Genomic DNA, 23,316 nt, shown 5'->3' on the forward strand with positions numbered 1-23,316 from the left:
GAGGAGCCCGGCTCATGACGAGCCCATGTCCGTGGAGCGTGGGAAGCACACACCCCTCCCTTGGGAAGAGCTCACCCCACTGTCCTCTCGTTTGCTTTCCAACTTTGCACACTGCCCCCCCCCACAACCCCCCGAATCCCTTGTGTGCTGGGCCTCCGCCTGTCTGACCCCATCCCTTACAGACCAAAAGCTCAGCTTTGGAGAGGGCATGCCCTGCTGAGGCGAGCAGACCATCCCGGGCAGATGGGCTACAAGCCCAGATCGTCCGACTCCCTGCTACGAGCACACCATTGTGGTGGAATCCCTGGGATCAGAAATCACAGTTCTTGGCCTCTAAGAAGCTCTGGGGCCTACAGTTTGATTTTATGTATGTCTCAGATTTAAGCTATAAAATGCCGTTAAGCTCCATTCATTTCTTTAGCACACACGTGTTACATTTCTACCGTGTGGCAGGTGGTTTTTCTAGGCCCTCGAATCTCAGGGAGAGCGGGATGGACCCTCAGAGACGGCTGAGATACAAACTGGCCAACAAACCAACCACCAACCAACCAACCACCAACCAGGGAGCAAGTAGAACCTTCCATCGGCCCACACTGTGCTTGCTGTTCCTTTCAAAGGGTGTCACGTGGGTGGTTTCTGTGGTTATGGTCAGTCAGCAGGATGTGGGAGGAATTCCTTTGTTTGTTTCCTTTGGGGTCTGAGCATTGAGGATCTGCCCCCCCAGGAGGCACATGGGGAGTGAACACAGCCAGTCGGAACAGGAGGTGAGGAGGAGAGACACATGCCGGAAGCAGAGGGGCATGCTCACGGATCGTTAGGGCGAGGACAGCAGAGGTTGGGTGGATAACGTGAAACCAGGGATCTGGGTGTGTTCTAACAGGGCGCGGTGGCCTTGGCAACCGTGGTTTCTGTTTCTTTTACCTGCCGCTGTAGAGGCGGGGTCCAGTGGACTCGCTGAAGTGCCTGAGGCCCCGGGGAGTTTGGGGTCTCTGTTGTCTCTACCTCTGCTTATCTCCTTTGGGTCTACTTCATGTCTTCCAGATCTGTGGTTATAGGGACACCATGCCATTTCCCCTGTATGTCTGTCCTTGGAGTCTAAGCAATTAAGAAATCTGATTTCTTACTCAACATAGGCTGATGTGGAAATTGGGGCTCCCAGCCAGGGGGCTCTCTTGCCATCAGGGCATGGGGAATGTGCATAATGGAACACGGAGTCGGCATACCTGGGTTGAGAAATCAGCTTGCCTCCAAATCCAGCTCAAGCTGGCAAGGAAGCCCTCTCCTATAGATAGCAAAATGAAAATCCCCTGACACCAGTTAACTGAAAACACATTTCATTGAGTTTGGAATTTGTAATGAGACAGACAAACGCGCATGGTTTCCAGGCCAAAGTTATTCAAACAGCTAAGGTCTTGCCCAAGTGGGCAGTCCCTTCCAGATGCCTCTTCACTGAAGGTTCATTAAAACTGAAACTCAAAAGGGACATGTGAGTTGGCCAGGGTGCTGAGTGAACCAGGTCCCCTAGAAAGTCTTATTGTGACATTAGGTATTAGTCCAAATCTGTGCCCTTTGCCCCGGAAGGGATTCTTGCATAAAAGTGGTGCAGTGTTAAAACCCCACGTGAGGGTGTGATGGACAAGGGGAGTCATTTCTGTTTCCACCTGCCATTGGCCCTCATTTTAAATTTTATTTCTTTTGATAGATCATTCAGATAGCATAATATCCACCCTTTTAAACTGTACAAGTCAATAGTTTTCAGTTTAATCACAGAGTTGTGCATCCATCAACAATACCTAATCCCAGAATATCTACATCATCCTAAAAAGAAGCCCCATATCCATTTGACTCCTCTCCCCATTCCTCTGTACCCTCAGCCCCCGGCATGAAACTACTTTCTGTCCCTATTAGTTAGAGCATTCCGGGATATTTCAAATAAATGCAATCATACAATTATGTGGCCTTTTTATGTGGCCTCCTTCATACGAGTTCACCCCTGTGGGTGTCTGTATCTAGACTCCCCCCCCTTTTTAATGGCTGGGTAATATTCCATTGTACAGTAAACCACATTTTGTTCCTTCACTTTCATGATAAGATCTTTTTTAAATATACCAACGCAATGTACTGTTTTTTAAATGCACTAAATCCTAGGTCAGCAATGCCTGGAGATCGCCCACCGATGCTCCTGTGTTTCTTCGGCGATTCATTCACTCACTCAGTGCTACACTGCTGTGTCTTAAAATGCCCAGTCTGTCTGTTCTGTCGGCTTGGAAATGGCTTTGACCGTGCCCTTGTGCTGGGTGACTGCCGCTGGGCGTTCCCGGTTATTTTCAGGCTTTCCCTGAGATGTGCTCTCTGGGTTGGGGAAACAGGATTTTCTTTTTTTTTTTTTTTTTTTAAAGATTTTTTTTTTTATTTCTTTATTTGAGAGAGAGAGAATGAGAGAGAAAGCACATGAGAGGGGGGAGGGTCAGAGGGAGAAGCAGACTCCCCGCCGAGCAGGGAGCCCGATGCGGGACTCGATCCAGGGACTCCAGGATCATGACCTGAGCCGAAGGCAGTCGCTTAACCAACTGAGCCACCCAGGCGCCCGGGGAAACAGGATTTTCTGAACTCACCCACGAGAGAAGCATTTGCTTACTCCTGGATTCGGGCAGCACCCAGTCTCCCTGAGTCGAGAACCAGCCACCGTATGTGTGCACAAGGGGGGATGGGGAGGTGAAAAGAATCAATCTTTCGTTTCTGATGGTCTTTCAAGACACGGCGTGCTTGGCGGTCCCGAAGGTTCTGTTTCCTCCTGTCGGTGCTCCGGCCTCGTGGGTTCGCAGCCGGGCGCTCCTCTGAGGCTGAGCACCTGGTGGGTTCTGTGCCTTTGTGACCTGGGTAAGGGCGATGGGTCCCCCCCCCGACGTGACTAGGGACTCGGCGGGACCCGCTCGGTGCATCATCACAGTGGGCGAGCGCGGGCAGGGTCGTGTCGGGTAAGACGAGGCAGGCAGGTCAAAGCGGCGGCGTGTGCCCCAGCCGGGAGGTCACATCAGCTGTCAGCGGGGGGACGCGTCCCCACAGGCGGCAAGGCCGGGAGCCTCCGTGGGTTCACAGAGGGGCGAAGTTCTCTACTTTGCATCCCCGGACTGATGCCCCAGCTGGCTACGCGGCTTCCGTGACACAGCCCGGAGCCGGGGACTGGGCAGAAGGTCAGAGGTTGGCAAGATGGGCAGAACCTATCAGAACAACGTGGGAAGGAGCAGCTGTCCCGTTGGGGGCTGTGGGTTCGGGCTGTGTAGAGATGCACCTCCCTGCATCAGTGAAGAACCTGCCAACTGATGTTTGGCCTCGGATGGCCTTGTGAAGGCTCTCTCTGGCACAGTTTAGGATGTGAACTTCCCCCTCAATTTCTGGATTTACTGTGATAACTGGCTTGGGGGAGGTCACAAGGAGTTGAGTCTGGCCTGGAGACTCCAGCAGAGGCCAGATGCAGCTGGGACTTGCACCCATCCCGGACCCTTGTCTCCCCAGATGAGTGAAGGAGGACTGAGAGTCTAGTCAAGCTACTATTAGCCAATCCTTCAGCAAGTCCTAGGATGTGGGGTTTTTTCCAGCCCCCCGACCCCCCCGCACGGCTGAGCAGGTGGGCACTGAGCTGAGGTTGACCCACCTGCTCTGTGGCCCTTTGCCTGAGCTCAGCTGAGCACATCTAGAACATCTGTTTAAGATCTGTTGTTAGGAGGGAGTTCTTTCCAGCTTTTTAATAGGGGCAGCACAGCTTGGACAAGCGGACCCACTGGGGAAGCACTAACAGTCCCTGGGATACGAGGAATAGCATCTCAGCACCCCGCGGGAGGCTTTCTGCACCTTGGAAGTCTGGACCCCGCTCCGTCTGCGCCGACCCTGCAGGCAGCTGGGGGCCCCTCCAGGCTTATGGGCACCAGCAGGTGCTGCCCTAGGGAACAGTGGGCAACAAGCCGAGGGGGGATTCACTCACTCAGTGAATGTCTTTGGGCCCCTTTCTTTGTGAGAACATGTTGATCACCACACCTTTTTACTACCTAAAGTGTTGCACTTCCGGAAGAAATTAGGAAAGCACATTCCCAACAAGGTTCTCCACTGCCAGGAAGGGGTGCAGAGGAGGGGCCGTTTCCCCTTGTTCCTGCACCCCTGCCTGTCCCACCTGTGCACCCGGTGGGGGGGGGTGGGGGGTGCACAGGCTCTGGAGACGGGGGGGGGGGCGGGGGGGGGCGCCAGGGCCTCGGAGTCACAGAGGGGGGTCTCCCAGAACTCCCTGCAGATCTCGGGTATAATTAAAATTTGAATTACAACCTTTCCTGCAAAAGCACTAGAAAACCGGATCCAAATACTTCGTCTCCTACTAGCGGGGCCTAATTTTACCTGACAGCTTTAAACCATTTGAAAAAATATCAAAAGGAAAAAGGGTGGGTTATGTTTCTAACTGGGGAAAGGCTCAGGTAAGGCAGGCTGGCTCTCTCTTGAACAGATAAATGTCTTTATAAGGAGTGCATCCCACCTTTCTACTACGGGGTAACTGTGTGTTTCCAAAGAAGCATGCACTTTTTTTTTTTTTTAACTGTTAGAAGCTGCTCTTTTCTTCCCAAATGTAAAATTCTAGCTTCCAAGTAAAGACCTAGCCAATCAACACCAAATAAGGCCCACCAAACCAAACCAAAAACAAACCCTCGCAAAGCCAGAGATGGTAGGGGCTTGTAATCAGGTGTCAGAACCGCTGGTACTGATGGTACTAAGGGCATTCCTAACAGCTTCCCGCAGCCCTGCCCTCCAGGCGTCTGCAACCGGCAGCCTTTTGAATTTGCTTAAAACTATTAAGAAGTCATTAAGTAGTTAAAGGGTCTTTTGCAGTCCCGAGGCAGTTTGGGAGGTGAGCTGAAAGAAAGCAAACAGAGCGATCGCTGGCCTGCTCTTCCTTTCAGCTGACCTTGCATGCTAATAAATTCATCCTGTATTTTTCTGCTACTGCCAATTTATGGCCTACAGGAAGCTAATCTTGTACAATAACTACCTTCCTGTGCTTAGTTCCTAAATAGAGCCAAATGGATTTGGTGGCGTAACAGCTCGTCCGCGGTTCCTGTGGAGCTGAGCTGGGCCTGCAGAGCGAGGTCCTGGGGTGCTGGGTCCCCGGTGTCCTTGGGCTCCCGTCGAGGCGGCCCTGTGCGCGAGACCCGAAAATACACAGCAGTCCTCCGTGCCATCCGCCCACAGTGATCGCGGCTTCAAACTGGTGGGGGGATGGGTATGTGAAACCAGCCAGACGGACAAGGTTACAGCGAATTTAGGGACTGAGACCCACGCACACAATCAACATGGCACTGAGGTATTTGATAAGGAATACATACTTGCTTCACAGTTTTTAAAAAACAACCACAAAGGAGTGAATTTCATAGTGAGCTGATCAAAGAATTTTGTTCTCATTTCCAGGTCAAACCTGTTACTTAGAAGTAGGGAGAAAGAGGGAGAGGAAGGGAGATGGAGGGAGGGACAGGGAGGGAGAGGGGGAGAGGGGGAGAGGTGATGGGGGCAGGGAGAGAAATGGGAAAGAGGGAGAGGGAGGGGGAGGGAAAGAGGGGGAGTGAGGCAGAGGGAGGGAGGGAGAGAGGTGATGGAGGGAGGGAGGGAGGCAGAGGGGCACTGAATTCAAACTTAGCCGTGTCTATCTGGTTGTGGTCTACAACCAGGCTGGATAGGCACCGACTAAAAGGAGAGGATGTTGCCAAAAGTCAGGATAACCTGTGTGATATCTTCTCAGAGCCGCCAATAACGGAGCTAGGAAAACTCAGAGTTTGTTCTTTAAAGAGACCCAAAGCACTTCATGGTTGATAAGCCGGGGGCTCCTCAGGGTGGCCGCTTCTCTTCTGGACCTCTCTGCACACTGATGCGACCACTGCACGTCCACATGGGTCGGCGCCGCGTGCACAGAGCCCACTTCCTGGGCTAATGCAGAGTGTTGTTCTAGAACTGTAGTGAAGCCGCCAATGTGAAGGGAAGTGGAGCCTTCCATAAAGGTCAGAAAATGTCACCGACCCAGATGGGAGGAGGGCCGGGGCAGGGGAGACCCGCCTGCGGAGCTTGTGACCCCAGAGAGGAGGCACCCTACATAGAAGGACTGGATTGGATCCCCTGGGGCCCGCCTTGGGTCGGTCTTTCCCGAAAGTTCCTAGTGGGCCTGCCTGGGTCAGCACCAGGGGTTGGGAAGGACCACCAGTGGCCAGTCAAGCTCTCAGATGCAGGAAGTGACCTGCGGCTTCTGCTGAGGATAGTGGGAATCTTGCATGGATGAGGGGCTGTGAATGACAGGTACCAGAAGTGCCAGTTATATATTGGGGGAAACCATGCGTCTTTACTGTGGTCACTGCGGTGAATACCAGTGGGGGGGCTGTTTGGTCCCAGGGGTGGCTTTGAACGGGGCCCTCTGCAGGGGCGTTGGGGAGGTCAGCGGAACTGAAGTTTCCAGAAGGGGCAGGGTTACTGGGAGTGGCTAATAGGGAGATAAAAGAAGAAACTTTGTTCCTGATTATGTATCCCTCCTCGTGCTCCTAAAAGTAACTAGGTTACTTGTCCTAAGATGTGCACTGGAACAGCATTGTGAAGGGATGGAAGGGCAGCCCCTTGTAGAGGCCCTCCACCTCGGCCCCCTGCCTCCTTCCTGGGCAGGACGTGTGCGGGAGGGAGGGACACGGGGGCTGGCTCCGGGCCCCCCACCCTCCACAGGCCCACGTGAGTGGCCTCACGCGTAGTCAGACAGGGAGGTTCGAGGCAAGCCCCTGGCCGGGAGCCCCTGGTCGGAGGCTCCAGCTGCAGGAGCGGATGTGACTGTCCCTGCTTGCCCAGGCCCTTCCACAGTCAGGAGGGCCGAGGAAGGGCGGTGGGGGTGGGACACAGGAGGGAGGCTGTGCGCTTCCAGGAGGAGTAGAGCGGGCCTGCCAGGCCCAGGCTGAGCCCGGAGCCCGTCCCACCGCCTCCGGGCGCTCACAGCACGTGGTGGCGAGGCGTGCTCGGGGGTCCTTGCTGCCGCTTGTGGACGGGCTGTGCAGGCCCTCGAGGCTGCTGGGGTCGGGCTGCGGGGCTCGGGCGGGCAGGCCTGGGAGCACGGCCCTCGCTGCCTCCTCGCTGCACCCAGAGAATTGTCCCCTGCCGGGGGTGCCCGGGGTGACCTTTGCCACGTTGTGCATCCGTTCATTTACTTCTTTCTATTTTAATGCTTTGGTTGAGGTGGAATGGACGCAGAGATCTGGTATTTGTGGTCACAGCAGAGTGACCACGCAGGTCACGGCCGTCCCGCCGGCCCCGGGGGGGCACCAGGTACTCTTGCCTGCGGGGCGGCCGCCGTGGCCACGGGAGGTAGCGCGAGGAGAGGCTTTAGCACCCGGCGTCCATGCGGCTCTGGTTATTTTTAACGTTGTCATTATCCCCGGTCCTCAGATCCCCTGCTATCTTCCCACGGGGCGTTCGCTGGACTGGGTTCCAAGGACACGCATTCCTGGCCCTCTCTGCGGGAGCCGCTCAGCCTTCCCAGTCCTCCTGGGTTGGCAGCCGCCCGGCGTCATCTGTCTGTCTCTCTGTCCTTTCCTGGGGACACTGGCACGTTGCGCTGGCCTTCTAGAGCCTGCCTGTGTCATTGTGGCTGCCAGTCCTGCGACCCGGGCAGCCCTCCAGGCCGGTGCTGGAGCAAGAGGAGCCGGGAGTGCCCGGGGGTGGGGGAGGGCGCACGGGCTGCGCCGCCTCAGGTGTCCCCCCTGCGCCCTCCCGACGTCTGTGATTGCTCTTGAACAAGTATAAACCACCTATGGGAAAGCTGCAAACACAGCACAGATTGAAGCGTTCCTGGACCTTTGAGAACAATTTGCCTCAGTGACGTCTCATCACCCCAAACACTCCCGCGTGGACTGTCTAAACACACGGACGTTCTCCCGAATAACCGCTGCTTAGAGCCAACCCAACCAGAGGAACAGCCACCGTCCATCACTCCCCTAATCATCAGACCGCAGTCCCATCGCCCTAAAAATGCCCTTTTGAACAATAGCCTCCACTTTGGAACCACAACGGTTCTCAGTCTTCCTGGACTCTCACCATGGAGAATTCGGGTCTGTCTGACGTGTGCCCACGTCTGGGTCCATGCGTTCGGCAGGAAGGACGCAGGAGTGATCCGTCCCTTTACTGAGGATGCTTTCTGGCCACCGGATGGAGGTGGTGTCTGCCTGCTTCTCATTCCCTTTCCCTGGTAAATAATTCGCATCGTGTGGGGCACTACCTTGAACGTGTCCCGCTCCTAGTCCAACACTTACTGTGTGTATTTCTGCATTGGTCTCTGTCGGGAGGGACCCCCGGTCCCCATTTCATCCCACGGATTGCAGTCTGCTACCATCATCACCTCTCCTGATGCTCAAACGTTCTCAAATATTCTCAGATTTGGAGCCCCTCAGGCTGGCCCGCAGGTCATCTCCCTCGCCTGTGGGCTCACCTCTGCCAGGCTCCCTGAAGTGCCGTGTCCGCAGGGAGAACGGGGTTTAGAAAGCGAGGTCTGGGTGCCAGGCACCCGATCGCAGGGGATGGAGCCAGAGGGCATGCATACACGCACAGTCATATCTATGCCCACATCCAGACACATCTATTTATGTTGAAAACCACGAGTTCATGCCCGTGTCCCCAGTTCAAATCCAGGACCACAGGGCCCTAGCTTTGACCCCGTCTGCGTTTGTGACTTCTGTGCCCAGCAGTGAGCCTCCCTAGCTGTTTTCTATCAGCCTTGCGTTGAGACCCCAGATGCCGCTGGCCTCCCACCAGACTGCATCCTCTTGCGGGCTTCCTCCCCCCTGTCGGTGCCCAGGCATCCCCGTGTCGACTGCCCCCACCCGTAAGCCCCCCGCTCGCACTGCCCACACCCCCTGCGTGGAGGCAGGCTCTGGCTGCCGGCCCCTCCAGCTCCACTCCTCCTCCGGCCTGGAGCCTGCCTCCCTCAACGCAGAGCCACCCCCTCACCCTGCTCAGGCTCCCAGTCCAGAGATCCCCCCAGTTCAGTCCCCATCCACTGCATCGCGCTCCTCTGGATGCCCCTCTCCCCTCCATCCCATCCCACTGGGCACTGGTATTACGGCGGCGCCACGCCCTCTCGGACACCCCCATACCCACTCGGGCTCCAGGAGACTCCTCAGGTGCCCATCCCGCTGTGCCTGCCTGTGGCTCCTTCCCCCCAGCACGGACATCCACCTAGCTCCAACCCGCGCAGTGGCTTTAGGACGCAGTTTTTGGGGAAGGAAACTGTAGCGCAGAGAAGAGGAAGGCTTGAACAAATGCTTTAATAGTTTCAGCTGATTTCTAGAATAGTGTTAATAAAAAATCACCCTATTTTGCCCTAGGGATTAATAGGCATGAAGATTGGTGAGAATTAGAGACCTTCTCACCCAGGTCTGCATATCAATGATCAGCAGTGTCTCTGGTGATGCCCGTGGGGACAGAGGTGGGGGGGGTAGTTAATGCTTGCCTCGACTCGGGATGGAAGCACAGTGGCTGTGACCTACCAGGAGCCTCAGGAGGGATCTGCAGCTGGACGTACTCTAGGGCGCCGCGCTACCCAGCCGTCCCCTGGCTCCTTTCCTGCCTTCTTACTGACCCGTTAGGTGGATCCTGGAAGCCCACCTGGGCAGGTGAAGGCAGTCTGTCGGTTGTTGCCCAAGTGTGGTCAGGGCCCAGGGCGGCCTCTCAGGATTCTTGCCGTGGCCTTCCGGAACGAGGCGTTATCGGGAGGCTGCCCCGCCCATGCTCTCCGTGCTTTCTCTGGCCCAGACTCTGCGTTTGCCAAACACTCCAGTCTGCAGTAACTTGCTCAGCGAGCTGCAGGTGGGATTAATGTTCACTCAGGAAATGCCGAGGAGCCAGCAAAAGGAACCCCGGGCCCTGTACCTATTAGCAAAGGGGCAGCCTACAGCCAGGGTGAGGCCGCCACCGTGGGAGAGCCGGGTTCCTCGAGCGATCTGTTCCAGCGTCGCTGGCTCGTTCTCTTTTCAAGTCTGTAAGCTCTCCACTTTCCCCACCTTATCTATGGATCTTGACAATAATTTTAAGGGCATTTTCAGAAGGACAGCCTGTAGATAAAGAATTGATCAATCAAGTGATCAAGTCGGCATTTTATTTTATTTATTTTTATTGGCATTTTAAAAATCAAGCAAAAATTGGCATTTTTAGTAAATAATGCTAGGATTAAGAAATACTTGTCAAAACACAACAAAGCAGTAGACAAAAATATTTAGATTTTTACTTCAAAGAAAATACAGAAAAAATCCAGATGGATTAGAGAGGCAACATAAAATAAAAAAGGGTCTAAATTAAAACATAAGTAGAAGTATAACCAACCTTAGAAGGCTGTTTTCTAAGCATAAATCGATAGAAGAACCTGCAGAGGGAAGAGTCAATAGATTCGATTATGTAAAAATGAGATGCAAAATGGCTAAATGAATAAAAAACAAAAGCGGGAACAAAATTAAAAGGCAAATATAGATAGGGTAGATGTTTGCATTTTTGACAAATGGTTACTGGCCTTAATTTATGTAGATCTTTGCCAACCAGTAAAAAAAAAGGTGATGACCCCAAAAGAGAAATCTCCCAAGGGCAAGAACAATGGAAACACGGTTGGCGGTGACCTCATGAACTTTGTTCACCTGCGGAGAGAGACGGTCCAAGCCGGTGTGCCAGCCTTGACATGAGGACACCTCTGTGCGACACGGATCCTGTGACATACGCTGGTATTGCTTACAAACGAGGCAGAGGAACAGTCGTAAGAGAACCAGACGAAAGGAAAATTCTGACAGTTAGGAGTCTGGCCAAGCCCCCGGGCAGGGTGTACTAACACAAGAGCCCCACTAAGGAATCCGAATTATGTTTCCTTTCAGGACCACACTAAATTATTCTTGGGTAAAATGTATCATCGATTTTTCCAATTGGTTTTCTGCCACGGGTGTTCATCCCTACAAATAATCTATCCCATAACAATAAAAAGAATAATAAACATGATACCAGTCAGCATTGACTACGTGTGTTCCAGACACGGTGCTATATATACACATAATTTCATTCCATCGTCCCCATAAGACTATGAGTTAGGTTTGATGAGGATATGATGAGGATGATCCCCAGCTTATGAAGGAGGAAATGAAGAGTAGGTGCCTGGCCCAGAGCCTGGCGAGACTGATTGTGCAGTAAGATTTGCTGATTTCCATCATGCGCACTAGGCTGTGGGACCCTGTGCCTCGATGTTAGAAAGAAGTCATGCTTCAGGGAGACGGGTCATGTCTAACAATTAGGTTCCTTCATAAGAAGCGTCAGCCAGATGATCTGACCACTTCTCTGACTTTCAGAAGTTTTATGAAATCCTTTTCCTTCCAATCTCGAAAAACGACCCGCCTCACAGCGGTCAGCTTGGTAAATGGAGAGTGTCCTGCGTCTCCACTGGCTGCAGGATCGAGACCCGGTGCCCGAGTGTAGCCCCGACCGTTCCCCCATGACCTGCTCCCAGCAGCCTGGCTTCCACTGGGCCTGCACTGCTCTGTGCCCAGCGCACCCCACGGCTGCCGTATCCTGGCCGCCTGTCAACCATGAGGGCTGTTGCATGCTCCTGGGCCCGGTTCATACTTTCCTATTGTTCCTGTGGCCCCAGATTGCCCTGACCCCTTGACCCTTGATCTCCCCCTTTGGCTGTTGAAAGATATTTTTCTTTCAAGGTGCATATCAAACGTCCCATCTCTACAGACCTTCTCAGTGGTTCCACATCCTCAGGGCCAGGTGAACGGATGTGTCCTTACAGATCCTCCTATCAGTTCCTGGGGTTGCCCAACACAGCCTCACAAACCAGGGGCTGAAACACAGAAATGCTCTCACGGCTCTGGAGGCCAGAAGTCAGCATCAAAGCGCTGTTGGGGCTGTTTCTTCCAGAGACTCAGAGGGAGATCCTGCTCTCTCCTAGCTTCTACTGGCCATGCGCACGGATCCTGGGCTGGCCGACACGTCCCTCTGGGTCTGCCTCCTTCCTCAAGAGCGTGCTCCCTGTGCCTCTGTCTTCTCTTCTTGGAAAGAGCCCAGCCATTGGATGAGGACCCACCCTAATCCAGTAGGACCTCATTTTGAAGTTACATTTGCAAAGACCCTCTCTCCACATAAGGTCACCTTTTGAGGTTCTGGGTAGACATGGATTTTGGAGGGGACTTTATCCAACCCAGCACAGGTCCCACCAAACCTTACCCAAGAGCCTTGTCCTGTCCTGTCCTGGTGTCACATCACCGCTAACCTCACACGAGACGGAAAAACGTTGACTGTCGTAGATCTTGAGATTGACAGGGGGAGTGGTAGGTCAGCGTAGCTTTTCTAACTGGCAAGGACTGTTCTGTATTCTGAGATGATGTTCTTCCTGGGTTTTCTTCATGTGACAAAGTATGTTTTTTTTTTTTTTTTTATAATGAGATGATGGTAGTATTTGGCAAGAAGGGTATAGGGAATTGTTGTCGTTTTGAAAATTGTCCTTAGCTGGCAACCCTAAACTGGTCTCTCATTTTTCTTTTTCTTTCTCTCTTTATTGTCTATCCCTCAGCCCATTTTCGTTCACTGACCTGTGAAACCCACGTCTGGGAACGACACTTTATGGAAGTATTTGTACATCCGCCTCCCTCTACTTGATGAGAACTCCTTGAGAGTAGGAATGGAACAGTACTTACTTCTGTCTCGTCACCCTGCAGCCTTTGTCTAGCCCATGGCATTCACAAAGGGAGAGACGGATGGAGTGGGCACGGTAAGTGGGGAGGGGCTTCGGGCCCTGGCCACAGGGCGACTCAATGCCCAACGGACACCTTTGAGCAGCACCTGAGCCCAGGGTGGGCGGAAGCTGCCTTGTCTTGTACCACATTCTGCCTATAGGGCAGCCTGAGTCTGTGGGTCCCTCTCTAAGGAAGGGCACTCAGAAACCAGGATGCGGGGCGCCCGGGCGGCATCACTGGTTAAGCGTCGACTCTTGGTTTCAGCTCAGGTCGTGATCTCAGGCTCTTGATGTTGCGATCAAGCCCCCCATTGGGCTCTCCTCTGCCCCCACCGCTCATGCACTCAGTCTCTCTTTCTCTAATATAAATAAATACATTTTTATAAAAAAGAAAGAAACCAGGATGTAAAGCATGCAAGCATGCCTGTTTCTGCCGCTGGGAACGTGGGCCACACCAAGGGCATCTGGCAAAAGCAAGACCACAATTACTATCTTGGTCATTTTTGCCCCAAAGTATTTTTCCTCAACAATTGACTTAAGCTTTTTTTTTTTTTTTTTAATGTTTGTATATTTCCTGAAGAACACATTGGTTATACAAATAACTCACCTGTGTCCCTGGTCCCTGTTCAAATGACTCTTTCTTTCTGCCTCCACACTGGAAAGGCAAAAGGAAGAGAGAAGGAGAGTGAAGGGCTGAATCAAACTGGTTGAAAGGGTGGACGTGTCCAGGAACCCGAGGCTCCAGGAGCAGGGCTATGTGGTGGGGGTCTGCCTGGAGGAGGGGACTGCCTGACACTCGCACATCCTTCCTGAGAAATCCCTTGGCAGAGAAAGAGTCTCCTGTGTTTAACTTTAACTTCTGCAAGTTGCTCCTGTCGTCAGAGGCTCCCGGGGAAATCTAGAGCTCCTGTCCCAGGAGCAAGCTGCCTCCCGCCCAGCTTCCACCCTGAAGGAACACGGACCCGTTCTTCTTATGAAAAAAGCCGCTTCTAGTCAGTATCAATAAAGTACAAAAGGCAGATAACCTGAAGGAAGGAAAGAACATCCCGTAATTCCCCTGCCCAGAGATAATCACGGTTAAATTTCTGGTGGTTATTATTCCAGTATTCATCTGTGCGCTTGACTTACTTTTATAAAAAGACAATCATACTTTGCAACCTGATTTTCTTATCTTCAGTTAATACTATTTGGGGAACATCTTTTCCGTCATCAAATACTGTGTCCAACACTATTTTGGTGACTCAGCAATATTCAATTGTGGACTCTATCCTTATTTATTTCAGTAATTCCATATGAGTACATATGACTATTTTAATTAGCTCTGTAAGATCACTATTTTAAGTTTTTGGTAAATTCTTGACCTTTGTATTTGGGTCTGTGTGTATATATATATATATATAGAGAGAGAGAGAGAGAGAGAGACATGCATTAAGTTACATTTTAAAAAATTATACTTTCGTCCTGCTTGGAGGTCCAGCACTGTAAAGATTACAGGTTATGGGTGTGTAGACACCATGGGTTGCACAAACATTGGATATCCTTCCTATATTTGTATCAAATAATTTGGTTACGGACTTGAATGGGATGAATCCCGGGGCGACTGTTCCTTCTGGCCCCACGATGTACCATGCCCGCTGCAGCCCCCACGAGCAGGCTCAAAACTGCAGTGTCCATTTTGCAACAAACTGGGTGATATTTGATATCTAAAATGGACTGATTGCCTAGGAAAAAAAAATCTATGTATATTTATTAGATTCTCTCCATTTTCTCTGGAATTTGACTCTTTTTAATATGCCCTTTCCTGAAAAGGTTAAACACTTAAGTATGCTTTGGAGATCCATCTCCTGAGACGAGTGAGGGAAGCTGCTGAGCGGTGGCCATCGTTGTTTCAAAGCAGTGATGAGAAATTTCACAAGCTAGTCATCGAAAGCGGATATGTTTATCTGCACCAGCATTCATCAGGGACAAATACCAGATCCACTTGTAATTTTTTTCCCTACTGTTGGCAAGCCATTACCAAAATCAAAATTGAGCTGGAGTGAACTTAGAGATTTTATATATATATATATACACATACATACATATACACATATATATATGTGTGTGTGTGTATGTATATATTTGTTTTAAAATGATGTTCTAAAATCATAGCTGAAATGTACGGGCACCGGTCCCAGAGCACATTCCCTTCCATGACAGCCCTGCTAGAGAAAAAATGTGTTTGCTCTAGTAAGATTTGCTTTTAGGATTTCTGAATCTGTAGCTTGCGAGAGCCCATCCAGAAAGATGAACAGTTTTTAATCCAGTCTATCCCAGTAAGCAAATATATACCATTACGTGTGGAGCATATTGATATTGCCAACTTAGACAGATGCACATAAATATAAAAGGAAAAGCTTTTGTTTACATTCTTTGATACAGGGCTTAAGATAAGAGAGAATAAAGGAAATGTGCCAAGTCCTGCCTGCTTCGCTCTGAATCTCCCGAGACTCATTCCTTTGTCAAATTAAATAATTTCATCTTTAATATGAATGCTTTCATAGGGCTCAGTTCTTTTAAAAACACACACCAAAGCTCAGCCTTGCAAATCTGAGACTCAGGACCCTGTAAAAACGCATGCTTGGATTCCGACTGCAGGACAGCCTCAGGCATGGGCCGTGATCCGGAGGCTGGTTTGCCTCCTGGATGTTTGACCCCACGGCCATCAGCTGACACACTGGAGGACAAAGACTTTGCTTGTTCATCCTCGTTGTCACCACGCAATGGACGGCCAATTCTCCTGTGTGCGTGTCTTACAAAGATGGGATAGTGGGAAGGAGGGAGAAGACAGGTGTCAAGTAGGAACCACGCAGGGCTTGGGGGGCTCTGGCCGGGTGAGCTGGTGACATGGAAGGGAGGGCTTTGTAAGACGAGAGGCAGCTGAACCTGCCGAGGGCGTAGTCCACGTCGTCGTGAGCTGCCTCTGTGCTGCAGTTGACATGTGGGGAGGGCTATCAGATCAAAACTAGACAAGACGGGACCTTAGGGCAAAGGGAATTTTACCACCTGACCCACTTCTTGTTCCTGTTGTCTGGATTAGCCGAAGTCTCTCCACAGTCTAAGAGAAAACACCGAAGAGAAAGTGTGAGCGCGTGGGGAGCGGCCCTCTTCTCTCTAGAGTTTGGAGAAGTCCAGTGAACTCGGGGCTTCTGGGCCAGCACCCTCGATGACCTGCCACCTCCCACCAGTTCCACAAGGGACACGCCTTCTCTGCCCTCCAGCTGGCTCTCATCTTCCCCTCAAGGGACGTGAAAGCCCCCCTGGCCGACAAGACTTCCGGGCCCCCTGATTCCTTCCGAGAGTTTGGATGGAACGCATGGTCCGTATAAAGCCACTTGTCATGAGTGCTAGGCTCTGCCCTAAGCTTTTCCATTCAATGTCTTAGGTTTTCCTTACAACAACTGCTGTTTATCTCCCTTTTATAAATGAGGCAAGTCCTAGTAGGGTCAACATTTCCGTAGCTCTTCACGTGCGAGCAGCCAAGATTCAAGCTGCAGAGCCCAGTGTTAGCCCAGTGAGCAGCTCTTCGGACTCTGTGTGAGGAGTCCCCACACCCAAGCCTGGTGCCCCAGAGCACCTGCCCAGAACCCGACTGGGGCTCCAGGGCTCCCTGACCCCCTATGATAGCTGTCTCTGGCCTGTGGGGGACCTGGGATCAAGGGGCTCCCCGCCTGCAGCCAGGGAGGAATCGCGAGTGGCCCCTGGAAGAGGTTGCTCGGAAGGCCGGTGTGGCTGAGCTGTGGAGCCTTAGATGACCCCCTTGTGAGTTGCTGCAGGGCTGCTCTGGGACTCCTTCCCGCCCTTTCTCCTCCTCCTGCTAGCCGCCACTGCTTTGGGAGACTCCATTGAGAAATCCCTGCTTGCTCTTCTATTGCAAGTTATTTCTAAATTCAAGAGGAAGAGGAGGAGAAAGAGAAATGAAGACATCCTTGCTCTAGAATTTAACTCTTCCCCTGAAATTGGAAACAAGCCTGTCATTTATGTTGAAACTCCAGCCTGGATTAGCTCACAGAACACCATCCATCAAAATTCCTAGCTCCCAGAGTCACTGTGCCAGACTCAATTACCAAGTTAATTCCACCCTAACTGGAAACAGAGGTTTGGGTTCATTTCCTCCACAACCTCTGGGGATGCCTTTCATGCAATTCCAGTGTGTCCAAGTTCAAGCCGGTTCAGTTCAGATCAATGGGCACTTTCTGGCTCGTCTTCTATGAATATAGAAACACACACATGCGTGCACCGCCCCCCCCCGACACACACACATGCACACACGCACACAAAGCCCCGGGGTCCTTTCTCACACTTGGTCAGCACATCTTTAAGAAGGTACGTTCTTAGTCTCCCTCAACATGTGCAAGCCATCTATGTTTACTTCTTTGTGTGTTCTCTCACGAATTATTTTCTTAGATTGCTACCTCCACCTCGTTCTCATTGCAAAAGTTACGTTTAGATGAACAGGAAATGACAAGAACAGAACGCCGTGTCTTAAAAGAACTCACCACAGACTGTATTACAACATTACTCTCATCCGACCGCTTCCTTGGACTGGAAGAACTCCTCCAGTTCTGAAATGCAACTGAACTGTGGTTTTCACTCGTCATGCTCAGGAGACTGTGGGCCGTCCATCATTATGTATCTACCCAGATGCATGCAGAAAAATACGGCTGCATAAATATGTAAAATGCAAATCCAATACATCCATTCTTCTCACTCATTAGCTTCAAGGTAATGTTTGCAAAGTTTTCTGGTTTTTGCTCAACCAGATAAATTAGGTAAGATTGTATAAAATTATAATTTTATACATATACATTTATACATTTTTTAAACATAAGTTTACACGATTGGAAATTTCAGATAGAAGAAGAGCCTGACTTTTGACATCATTGTAGGACTAGCTTAAGACACAGGGTAAAACTTCAAAATGTATTAGTTAGTGCTTGCTTCAGTGGCCCGTACGGTAGAACTAGATAACAGAGAAGATTAGCGGGGCCCTTGTATGAAGATGACTATTAATTAATGAATTAAACTATAGAATTTTCAGAGACAAGAATATATAAATAGCCGAACTTTCTAAACAAAAGGGTATGTTTAACCACAAGCCATTGGATATGGAACAGGTAAGCATGCAGCTAAGTAGAAAAACACAAAAGTACAGGTTATAATTTGAGGAGATATTCACATTTCATGAAATGGCAGTACAGTTAATTTTATTAGGTTTTTAAGATATTCATAAAAAAATCACAATGTGGTCGCATAAGGCAAAATATACTCTTAAACAGGAAAAACACTTTTGTAAATTACATATAGTATTACCATCCCAGACCCAGAAGAGGAGAGAATAAGAACCACAGAAAGAGCAGATGCATATACCTATAATTTAACAGAAAAAATGGTTAGTTCTGTCTTTCTAATGTGAGGATGCACCATTTTGATTTTAGATGTAGCTCCATCACCCAATCTCAGGTGAGTTTTCAAACGGCCGGCTGCTCGTGAGGTCGGGTCATCTGAGGTCATCTGGTTGCTCCCAGCTGGGTCAGTTGGCTAATAAAGAACATACTTGAGGGATCCCGTAGGTCAGGGGAACCCCAGACCTTGGCATTTGAGGATGGTGCTGAAAGAACCCCACATCTATCTAGTCCAAATTCTGGGGAATGCCATGTGCCACTGGATTAGTTTTGGGGTTGGGACTTCTAACCCCATGTCTCAGGCCTCTGGCGATAAGGAAACACTTCATTTCCGGCTTGGGAGAGAAAACCATGACTCTCACTGAATGACAGGAAATACAACTCGAAGAACACCATTTCCCCCGCTAAACTCACCTGTGCTTCCTGAGGCCCCACATGCCCTGAATCGCAGGGGCTATCGGGACAGTGGCTTCCACAGGCTGGACTCCGAAGAGCGCCCTCGGCATTTCAGGACATGGAATATCAGGAGCACCTTGCCCAAGTGCCTGAGCAGGAGCCTTTGCCGGAGGAGAAGTGCCTAGTGGGGTCCGAGGGAGCACCTGCGTGCCAGAAGTCACTGGACCCCCCACACTACCTGAAATCTCAGAGTCGAGGGTGTTCAGTGTTGCCCCCTTAGTCTGCGGGGGGCTGAAACCGAGACCGAGAAAGGAGGGGGCAGATGCATGTGGTCACCGCAGAGGTTACTGCCCGACCTTGGGCTCTGGGAAGCAGGGAGCGGGGGCAGGCTCTTCCTAACAGTTGGCACTTAGAATGCTCATCCCCTTACCGGACACGCAGCGCACCTGCCATGGCCTCACACGCTCAAGCCACGAGGGTGGGCATTTCCTTAGCAAGAAAAGGGGAGGAGGATCATCCTTCTTCGTGCAATCGATAAACTAAAAATAAAATCCCAGGACCTTGCAGGATCTCCAAAGGCAAGCGCTGCTGGCCACTCAGTTCGGGAGCCGTGGCCTCTGTCTGAGCTGCTTGAGGTTGGAGGGCTGGTGGGAGCGCCTCCGTTCACTCAGCCCCCAAGCATAGCTTCATTCCCACTTTCGCCTTTTGAAGTGTCTGGCTTCCAGTCATCCAGAACTCCGTCTGAACGTAGCATGATCTTTCTGTCAGGGGTATAAACAAGTTCTCTCTGATCTGCTGTCACAAAGCAGCCCAAACTCAGACTGGTCCCCGAGCCTCGGTAATTTGGATTGACTCTAGGTTAATGCCTTCCTGGTGCTGGGGTCTGGAAGGCGTCCAAGGGAGGAAGCCGACAGCCCGTGCCAAAGCGGCAGATGTGCAAAGATGTTTTTTAACTTCTCCCCTCATAAATATTTTAAGGAAGTATTCATTTCATACTTTTTTTTTTTTTAAACCTTCCTCTGGGAAGGTTAAAAATGAAAGCCTTTATTTGTTCAGCCTCCGAATTACCTGCAAATCTGGAGCTCCACTCACCTGTCTGCATTGCCCTAGGAAGAATCTTCCATCCCTTCTTCCTTTACTTTTGATATCATTACCTGGGCCAGAAACATTTTTACAGGTTCCAATATTCGGCTTGGATAAAATTACCCAAATTAGAAAAGCACACTGATGTTCATCTATACTTATGTAAAAGAGGTTTTTTCGTTGCTGTTGTAAGTTCTTAAATGTTGATTGACTAAATGAATGGATGACTCATGGCCACAGCGCTGCTATGATTGGAGACAGACTTAATTTTACGTTCTGAATGCTTATTTCGAATATCTATTTGCTGAGAATTTTTCTTTAAATAAACTTTTTTTTTTTTTAATCTTGAAGTAATTTTAGAATTTCAGAACATTCACACGGCTCATACAGAGAAGCCCCCTGATGTTAGCTCCCTATGTAACCAGCACGCTGAAATCAACACGGCTCTATTACTTTTAACCCAGCTACACAGACTTCATTCAGATTTCACTTGGTTTTCAATTGATGTTTCTTTTCTGTCCAGGATCCAATTAAGGATAACATGCCGCATTTAGTACAGGTTGTATCTTTTCTTCCTCATAAGATTAAAAGAGCACAGATTGCCCTGTAAAAAAAATAACAATTGATGAACTTTATCAGGAGTTGGCAGGATTCTTCTACAAAGGATTGGACACTAAATCTTACAGGATTCGTGTCCAGATGCTCCATGTTGTAGTCGCTGCTGTAAAACAAAAGCTACCACAGACTAAAGTAAACAAATGGGCAATAACACTGTTTCAATAATACTTTATTTGCAGAAACATGTAGTAGGCCATATTTGAGCCTTGGGCAATAATTTGCCAACGTCTGATTTTATGGAGCTATGATCTAACATCAAACCTGGTGTAATAGTCAGTAAAGTCTACCTTCTCTCATTGTTACCAAAGCTTTTAGGGCCTTTGTATGCCCTGGAGCGAGTGGGCTCTGTGCTGAGGTGCGGGCCTCTACATGGGCCCCTCCTGTTGTCTACACTGCAGGTAGCAGAATGGCCTTGACTGAAGATTTCTCTATCTACTTTGATCTCTACCCAGAAATCCTCGTCCATAATACTAATAGAATAATCATCATAGGCATTTAAATGACCAATTTAGGATTATTATCATGTGATAGGGGTATGAGTTAATACCTGCTCTGGGGGCCACTTTTGAACAATTGTCTGGTAAATCTGGCTCGTCCATTCCATTTATGTGAAATTTGTTTTTGTAAGATTCATACACCTTTCATACAGTTACAGTCAGAGGTTACCCTATTGAAAAGTGTGCTGTTCACTCTGAGTTGTTAATCTCTTCTTAAAATACAGGTTTTATTTTTTAGAGCAGTTTTAGGCGAACAGAAATATTGAGCAGAAGGCACACGGAGTTTTCATATACATCCCACCCTGTGAATGCACAGATTACCTCAATGTGTAGGCTGATTTTATGTATCAACTTGCCTGGGCCACAGAGTGTCCAGATATTTGGTCAAACATTATTTTGGGTATTTCTGTGAGGGTGTTTTAGGATGAGATTAACAATTAATCAGTACACCGAATAAAGTAGATTGCCCTCCATAATGTGTGGGCCTCATCCAATCAGTTGAAGGCTTGACTAGAACAAAGACTGACCCTCTCCCACAGAGGAAAGAATTCCTTCTGCCTGCCTGCTTTTCAAAAGGGAGATTGGCTTTTCCTGGGTGTCAAGTCTGCCACCCTTTGGACTGGAATTTATGCTGTTTGCTCTCCTGGGTCTCTAGCTCGTAGACTGTAGATCCTGGCATTTGTCAGCTTCCATAATCACCTGAGCCAATTCCTCATAATAAATCTTTATATACACACACACACACATATACACACACATTCTATTGGTCTCCATTGGTCTTGTTTCAGTGTCCCCCACCCGGATGATATATTTGTTATATTTGATGGACCTGCACTGACACGTCATCATCAACCAAAGTACATACTTTACATGAGGGGTCACTCTTGGTACTGTACATTCTATGGGTTTGGACAAATGTATAATGACACGTCTCCATTATTATAGTATCAGACAGAATAGTTTCACTGCCCTACAAATCCTCTGTGCTCCACCTGTCCATCCCTCCCCCGACTCCCCAACCCTTGGCAACCATTGATCTCTCTCACCATCACCATAGCTTTGCCTTTTTCCAAAATGTCATAGTGGGAATCATACAAGGTGTAGCCTTTTCAGATTGGCTTCTTTCACTAAGTAATAAGCATTTAAGTTTCCTCCATGTCTTTTAGACATAGAGCACATTTTTTTTAAAGAACTGAATAATAGTACATTGTCTGGATGCACCAGTTTATCCACTCACCTACTGATGGACACCTCGGTTGCTTCCAAGTTTGGGCAATTATGAACAAAGCTGCTGCAAACCTCTGTGTGTAGGTTTTTGTGTGGACATAAGTTTTCATCTCATTTGAGTTAATACCAAGGAGTGTGATTGCTGGGTCATGTGGTAAGACTATGTTTAGTTTCTAAGACACCACCAAACTGTCTCCCAAAGTGGCTGGGCCATTTTGCATCCCCACCAGCAGTGAATGAGGGTCTCTGTTGCTCCACATCCTCACCAGTAAATGGTGTTGGATTCTGGCCATTCTAATAGGTGTGCAGTGGTTTCTCTTTGTTTTAATTTGCAGTTCGCTAGTGATGTATGATGTTGGACGTCTTTTCATGTGTTTATTTGCCAGCCGTGTATCTTCTTTGGTGAGGAGTCTGTTCAGATCTTCTCCCCATTTTTTTTAAGTTGGGTTGTTCGTTTTCTTATTGACTTTTAAAAGTTCTTTGTATATTTTGGATAACAGTCCTTGGTCAGATGAGTCATTTGCAGATATTTTCTCACAATCTGCTGTGGCTTGTCTTATCCTCTTGATGGCATCTTTTGCAGAGCAGAAAAGTTTGACTTTAATGAAGTCCAGCTTGTCCATTATTTCTTTCACAGATCGTGCTTGTTCTGTTCACAGTCATCACCAAATCCAAATCATCTGGAGTTGTTCCTATGTCATCTTCTGGGAGCTTTATAGTTTTTCCTTTTACATTTAGTTCTATGATCTTTTGTGAGTTACGTTTTGTAACAGGTATAAAGTCAGTGTCTAGATTCGCGTGTGGATGTCCAGTTGTTTCAGTACTGTTTGTTGAAAAAACTACCCTATTTTCATTGATTTATCTTGTTCTTTGTCAAAGATTATCTGGCTATATGTGTGTGGGTCTCTCTCTGGGCTCTCTATTCTGTTCCATTGATCTATTTGTCTGTTCTCTCACCAAAACCACACTGTCTTGATTACTGCAGCTCTATGGCAAGTCTCGAAGTTAGTATCAATCCTCCAACTTCTCTTCCTAACATTGTGTTAGTTATTCTGAGTTTGTTCATCTTTTAAAATTTTACAAGATTGTGAGATATGGATTCTTCAACTCTATCTCTATTTTTGTGACAAATCAAAATACATATGGCTTTTAATTAAGATTTTATATATAAATTCCTTGAAAATCTTTACTTGTAGGCCTTAAGTCTTCCATCTATTCTGAGACTCCTTGACATCAACTAGCCCTTGATTTTGTTTTATTTTTCCCATTGGGCATAATCATGTGT

The 23,316-nt window shown here is 49.2% G+C and overlaps 1 long non-coding RNA gene across 1 annotated transcript; it reads right to left on the reverse strand.

The window, feature by feature from the left end:
• Positions 1-15,282: 15,282 nt before the first annotated feature.
• On the reverse strand, positions 15,283-18,859 carry LOC118531145 (uncharacterized). Its single transcript, XR_004915007.2, has 3 exons — positions 18,625-18,859; positions 17,305-17,441; positions 15,283-15,863 (listed from the first exon to the last, which is right to left on the reverse strand). It is a non-coding gene; the product is annotated as an uncharacterized LOC118531145 (long non-coding RNA).
• Between the last annotated feature and the right edge of the window lie 4,457 nt (positions 18,860-23,316).

The sequence above is a fragment of the Halichoerus grypus genome, chromosome 4 (genome assembly GCF_964656455.1).
Source record: "Halichoerus grypus chromosome 4, mHalGry1.hap1.1, whole genome shotgun sequence".
NCBI classification, from domain to species: domain Eukaryota; kingdom Metazoa; phylum Chordata; class Mammalia; order Carnivora; family Phocidae; genus Halichoerus; species Halichoerus grypus.